Raw genomic sequence first — 6,438 nt, 5'->3', positions numbered from 1 at the left:
AAAAACAAAACAAAACAAAAAAACCCTTTCTGTTTCATCTATGGCTCATTGTAAACAGATTTAGCTTCTTTCATCTTCCCTTGATGTATTATCTCTTCTAATTTACTAATATACATCATCATCATCATCGTTTAATGTCCGTCTTCCATGCTAGCATGAATGGGATGGTTCCACAAAAGCCGGCCAAGCCGAAATCTGCACCAGACTTCTGTGACTGTTTTGGCAAGATTTTTACAGCTGGATGCTCTTCCTGACACCAACCACTCAGCAGAGTGGACTTGGTGCTTTTTACATGGCACAGGCAAGGTTTTTACAGCTGGATGCCCTTCCGAACACCAACCACTTTACAGTGTGGATTGTGGGCTTTTCAGTGGCACCTGAACTGACAGGGTCACCAAGTACTTGCAAGATATAAAAACAAAAAGTTTTTTAAGAGGGGAAGAGGCATTGGAGGAGGTGATGATGAGAAGGTTATAGTGAGACAGATACAGGTGTCTTGTTGTAGAGGAAGTTCAAGGTTACCTGGTCAAAGAGAGATCAGGAATGAAGATAGAAACAGGTATTCTACCGCAAAGGAAATACATGGTTGCTCAGCCTGAGGGGGAGTGCAGGAGAAGGAGAGAGAGTGGGAGACATCAGGGTAGAGATGGTGGCAAAATGGTGGGCATACTCACACGGAATAAGGATCAGAATAAAAATGGGATGGTTGAGTAAAAGAAGAGACAGGTATAGATAGTGGCAAGTGACAGAGTATACCCTTGAGGTTCAAATGCAATAATAGAAGTGGCAGGATATTGTGAAGGGAGTGTGATGAAAGAGTACGAGTAATTGGTGAAGGACCTGGATATATAGAGAGTTGGAGGGGGCTACCGGGTAGCAATGATACAGAGGAATGGGTGTGAGGGCAGGATTGGGGAGTGAGAGGTAGGCATAATGAATGGAGGAGGAAAGGCGAGAAAGAGGAGAGATGTGGTGTAGATTGTTTTGTTGGGGTAGGTTGAGGGTAAAGTTTGCTTGTTGTGTGTGGGTGGAACACCCAGGTCAGTGGGGGCAAGCAGATAGCAATAATAGTTACAGGGTATGTGGATATATATACATACATACACACCCACATGCCCTGTCATCATCATTTAACGTTCATTGTCCATGCTGGCATGGGTTCAATGGTTTGACCAGGGCTGGTATGCCAAAGGGCTGCACGAGGCTCCTGTCTGATTTGGCATGATTTCTGCAGCTAGATGCCCTTCCTAATGCTAAACACTTCAAGTGTGTAATTGGTGCTTTTACATGCCACTGGCATGGGTACCATTTGCGTGACACCAGTATCTGCCTCGATATATATATAAATATATATATACTAAAGTTATTTTACCCTCCCTTCATTTGAAAAATCTTTTTGATAAATATTGCTAGTGGTGTAACACTAAATTTATATTATAGACATCTGTCTACAAAATGGAGTCCAATATTTGCTGTGATGGTCTTTTGTTTTACACTCTGCCAATACTTCCGCCATAGTTTGCACCATGGCCCACCACTAATCTCCAATAATTCTATGACTAAGGGAGTGAGCTAGCAGAAGCATTAGCACACCGGGCGAAATGCTTAGCGGTATTTCGTCTGTTGGTACGTTCTGAGTTCAAATTCTGTTGAGGTCCACTTTGCCTTACTTCCTTTCAGGATTGATAAATTAATTACCAGTTGTGTACTTGGGTCGATCTAATCAACTGGCCCCCTCCACCAAAATTTTGGGCCTTGTGCTTAGAGTAGAAAATAATAATTCTATGACTGCTTTCCTCTGCAAATGAGTGAATCACCCGAAATATAAGGAAATAATCAATAAATTCTCTCCTCACAATGTATGAAGTTCTCTGCATTATTTTCTCTTTCTTTCATTCTTTCCTTTCTTCTCGTTTTTTCATTCTTTCATTTTTCTTTCATTCATTTTTTCTTTCATTTTTCTCTTCCTTTTCTTTTTCCTCTCTTTTCTCTTTACTTTCTCTTTCTCTTAAGTCATTCGCATTTTGTTGTTTAACTGCTAATCAGTTTCCAATTGAGTTGGCTAATGACTAGAGGCATTCCAGCCATGATCATCCTGTCTTTAATATGCACACATACACTCATATATGTTTGCTTTTATGTCAAATTATGCATAAAAACAATTTTTAACATTAAACTGAAGGATTACCAAATATTTTAAAGCAGAATGCATATTTCTTACTTTTCACGGTTGGTGGTGGGTCAGTGTTGTATGTTCTGCCTTGCTTGTCTTCATCAGACAATCACATGACTGTGAGCGAACCACAACTTTGAAGTTACTGTCAACATTTTCCTTGTAAAAATCATATGTATATTAGTTTAAGATTTTGGCACCAGACCAGCAATTTTGAGGGAAGAGGAGGGTAAGTAGATTACACTGACCTCAGTATGCAACTGGTACTTATTTTATCAACCCTGAAAAGATGAAAGGCAGTCTCAGCAGGATTTGAACCCCAAACATAAAGACAGACATAATGCCTTCAGGCATTTTGCCAGGCATACTAACAATTCTGCCAACTTCCCACCATCATCATCATATAGTGTCCGTTGTCCATGCTGGCATGGGTTGGACAGTTTGACTGGAGACTGACAAGCCAGTAGGCTGCGCCAGGCCCCAATCTGATCTGGCAAGGTTTCTACAGCTGGATGCTCTTCCTAATGCCAACCACTCTGAGTGTGTAATGGGTGCTTTTACATTCCACTGGCACAGGTGCCATTTGCATGGCACCAGTATCTGCTATGACTGATTTTGCTCGGCTTGATGGGTCTTCTTCTCAAGCACAGCACATTACCAAAGGTCTCGGTCATTTATCGTGGCATCTGTGAGGCCCAGCGCTCAAAAGGTGCTTTTGACGTGCCACCAGCACAGGTGCTAGTTAAGTGACACTGGCATCGGCCACATTGCCTCATATATGGTGGCACGTAAAAAGCACTCACTACACTCTGAGTGGTTGGCATTAGGAAGGGTATCCAGCTATAGAAACTCTGCCAGATCAGATTGGAGTCTGGTTTGCCAGTCCCCAGTCAAATCATCCAACCCATGCTAGCATGGAAAGTGGACGTTAAATGATGATGATGATGACACACACATATTGTTTTGTATTAAAACGTATTATTGAATTAGGCAGTGTTTTCTTTTCTTTCTTTCAAGATATCAGGGTATGTTTTGCTATTTCTAGCAGGTAGACCAACTACATGGAGGCTCTCTCATTGGCTCAACAAAAACGTCACTTTTGCAAGTTGATAGCTAATTGGACATCTAAGATAGAACCCATTAAATGGAATTCTACTTTTGACCATTCTTCTTATATTGCTTTACTTTTTCTTTTTGCCTTTGTTGAAGATCTGTTAGAGACGATAAAGATGCTTGGTTTAGTGGGGAATAAAGATCGAATCAATATGGGTTCCAGAACAGATATCCAAAAACCAGAAGCAATTATTCACACTTGAGAATGTCAGAAATGCTGCTTCAATATGTTGGAATTAATCCAAAGGAAAACCTTTGTTGCCAAAATTGTATTCAATATCCCTTACCATATTTGAAAGGCTTCAGATATTACAACAGGAAGTTGTCTGTGTGTTTCCATGGGTTAGGGAGAGAAGGATGGCTAGAGCCCCATGACCCTTTTTAGATTAGAAAGAAGGTAATTATACTCAGAGAACCCCTTCTGAATCTAAGGTTTAGGTGGGTATTGTGGTAGTTAAACTGGATGTTGCATTAAATCTAGTACATACATAAATACAGACAGACCTCATTGTCATTATATAAAATCCACTTTCTCCTGTGGGTAGAGGTTGGTTGGTTCAACAGGATCTGATAAGTTCTAATGACTCAGATGTATGACTGCAGGAGTGGCTGTGTGATAAGAAGCTTGCTTCCCAACCACATGATCCTGGGTTCAGTCCCACTGCATGACACCTTGGGCAAGAATCTTCTGCTATAGCCTTGGGCCAACCAAAGCCTTGTGAGTGGGTTTGGTAGACAGAAACTGAAAGAAGCCTGTCGTATATATGTATGTGTGTTTGTGTTTCTGTGTTTGTCCCCCCAACATTGCTTGACAACCGATGCTGGTGTGTTTATGTCCCCGTAACTTAGTGGTTCGGCAAAAAGGGACCGATAGAATAAGTACTAGGCTTACAAAGAATAAGTCCTGGGGTCGATTTGCTCGACTAAAGGTGGTGCCCCAGCATGGTCGTAGTCCAATGACTGAAACAAGTAAAGGAATAACAATAGGGTTATTGGTAACATACAGTAGGGGAGATGTGAAGGACAGGGATATCTTGCAATACGAGTTCAATTCATTCTATAATTGAGCTCGTTTTGTGATTTACTAGTTTTACAAAACAGTTTTCACTGTTGAAATTAACTAAAATATAATTAATTTGTTCCAGCCCCTCCCCCCAAAAAACACTCAAAAATAATTTATGGGTTTTAAAACAAAAGTTGAGGTTACAAGTAGAATGACAATTATAAAAAAGAGAACGCAGAATAAATATGAAAATTGGTTTTATTAACTGAATTACTTTAAAGATGGGGCGATTTGTGAGCTCGTACCGCGGATTTTCGTCTGTACTTCAAGACAAAAATTCGCACGAGGCTTGGCTTGCACAGCAAATCACTCATACTGTGAGGTTCTTTCTACTGTATGTGAATATAGTTTTGGTGTCAGTTTAAAGATGCATTGAAGTACTGCACAGTGGGACTGAACTCAAAACTACATGGTTGGGAAACTAACTTCTTAACCACAGAACCATACCTTCTCTTAGATATAATATATATTAGATAAGCTTATTATTAAAGAGAAATAACATTTATCTTAAAAGACTAATTTAGCACATCTTTTTTTTTTTTTTTTTTAAGGAAAGAAATTTGGAAGTCCCCCCACCCCCACCCCATATTTGTAAGAGATCCCACTGGCATGAAAATACTCTCCCCTTCCAACCACCACCATCCCCAATAAATTGACTCCTTTTGCAATTTTTCCATGCTTCTAAACCAGCCCTGACCCAGTATTACCACAATTCACCAGTACACCGGTATTTACGTGTGTGTGTGTGTGTTTGCATGCGAGTGTGTATGTGTGTCCACATGCCTGTGTGTGCATGCCTGTGTGTGTGAATCTTCTTTCTAATTATAGTTATTTTTGATTCATCTGACCGGTAACTTCACATAGTCCTACAGTAAAAATAGAAAGCGACAGGTTAATTGCAATTGTCAGGTATGTTAATCATTTATTTATTTATCATTTTACTTTTGTACATGGGAGCATTCTTCACTCAAGAATTTAGAAAATTATTCTAAGGGCAGAAAACTAGGACACTTTGAGCAAAATCAAATGATGGTGAAATACGCACCTTCAGTGAGAATTTTGTGTTATGCAAGCCATGAATGCAGCCATGTCTGCTTGCTTAAGCCATTTGTTATATTTCTTTTAAGTTACATAACCTTTATTTCAATTAATTTTGGAAATAGTGAATTTAATAAAATATTTCTGCCGTTATTAACCCTTTAGCATTTAAACTGGCCATATGCAGCCCAAATATTTTGCTTTATGTTCAAACCACCCAGATCCAACATCTCACACCTACCCTACAATGTCACTTGAAAATTAAACAATTGCATCATTGACTTCTCAAGGCTACAAAATAATGCATGATTAATTCAAAGCAGTGTGAATAAATAAACATTACATTTGACAGAACAATCTGACTGCTAAAGGGTCAAGCTGGTGTTTTGGACATGAATTGACATGAAATTTTGATTGGAAGTTTTTAGATAAATTTAACCCTTTCGATACCAACCCAGGTGAAACTGCCTCTGGTTCTGTAGTACAAATGTCTTGTTTTCAAAAGTTCTGAATTAAAATCTTCCACCAAACCTTAGTCACAATTTATGTTCCGAACACTAGCTTAATGATAACTAAGTTATTTTACTAAATTCTTTGTTATATTTAAAATTAATTGAAAGAAACACAGAGCATCTCAACAGAAATACGGTAACAAAAGGGTTAAAGCAGCAGGTTGTATCATAGAGCTAGGGGTAGTTTTATGAAATATGAAAGGAATTAAAAAGTTTGCTTGGAAACAATAAGGTGGAGTGTTTCATACTTCCAGGATAAATACAGCTGATACCAGCAAAATACTTAGGTCTAGTTAATTGACTTCCCATTCCCCCTGCAGATATTTGATTTAGTGTCTAGTAGAAATGATCATTATGCACAGGCATGGCTGTGTGGTAAGAAGCTTGCTTCCCAACTGCATGGTTCTGGGTTCAGTCCCACTGTGTGGCACCATGGGCAAGTCTCTTCTACTACAGCCTTGGGCTGACCAAAGCTTTGTGAGTGGATTTGGTATATATATATATATACACACACACACACACACACACACACACACACA

General features: G+C 39.3%; 1 protein-coding gene and 1 long non-coding RNA gene across 3 annotated transcripts in view; one reads left to right on the top strand and one right to left on the bottom strand.

Moving 5' to 3' along the window:
• LOC106873683 (plastin-1) overlaps positions 1 to 6,438 on the top strand; it is a 75,469-nt gene that overhangs the window by 15,011 nt on the left and 54,020 nt on the right. The gene's annotated exons all lie outside the window — the stretch shown is intronic.
• Positions 4,530 to 6,438, bottom strand: part of LOC128249105 (uncharacterized) — a 13,210-nt gene continuing 11,301 nt past the window's right edge. For both annotated transcript variants that reach the window (XR_008265232.1, XR_008265231.1), the window contains exon 3: positions 4,530 to 5,215. This is a non-coding gene — a long non-coding RNA (uncharacterized LOC128249105). The remainder of the gene's footprint in view (positions 5,216 to 6,438) is intronic.

The sequence above is a fragment of the Octopus bimaculoides genome, chromosome 11 (genome assembly GCF_001194135.2).
Source record: "Octopus bimaculoides isolate UCB-OBI-ISO-001 chromosome 11, ASM119413v2, whole genome shotgun sequence".
NCBI classification, from domain to species: Eukaryota; Metazoa; Mollusca; class Cephalopoda; order Octopoda; family Octopodidae; genus Octopus; species Octopus bimaculoides.
Note: the sequence above shows the minus strand (reverse complement) of the source record. Positions and strands in the feature narration are given on the sequence as shown.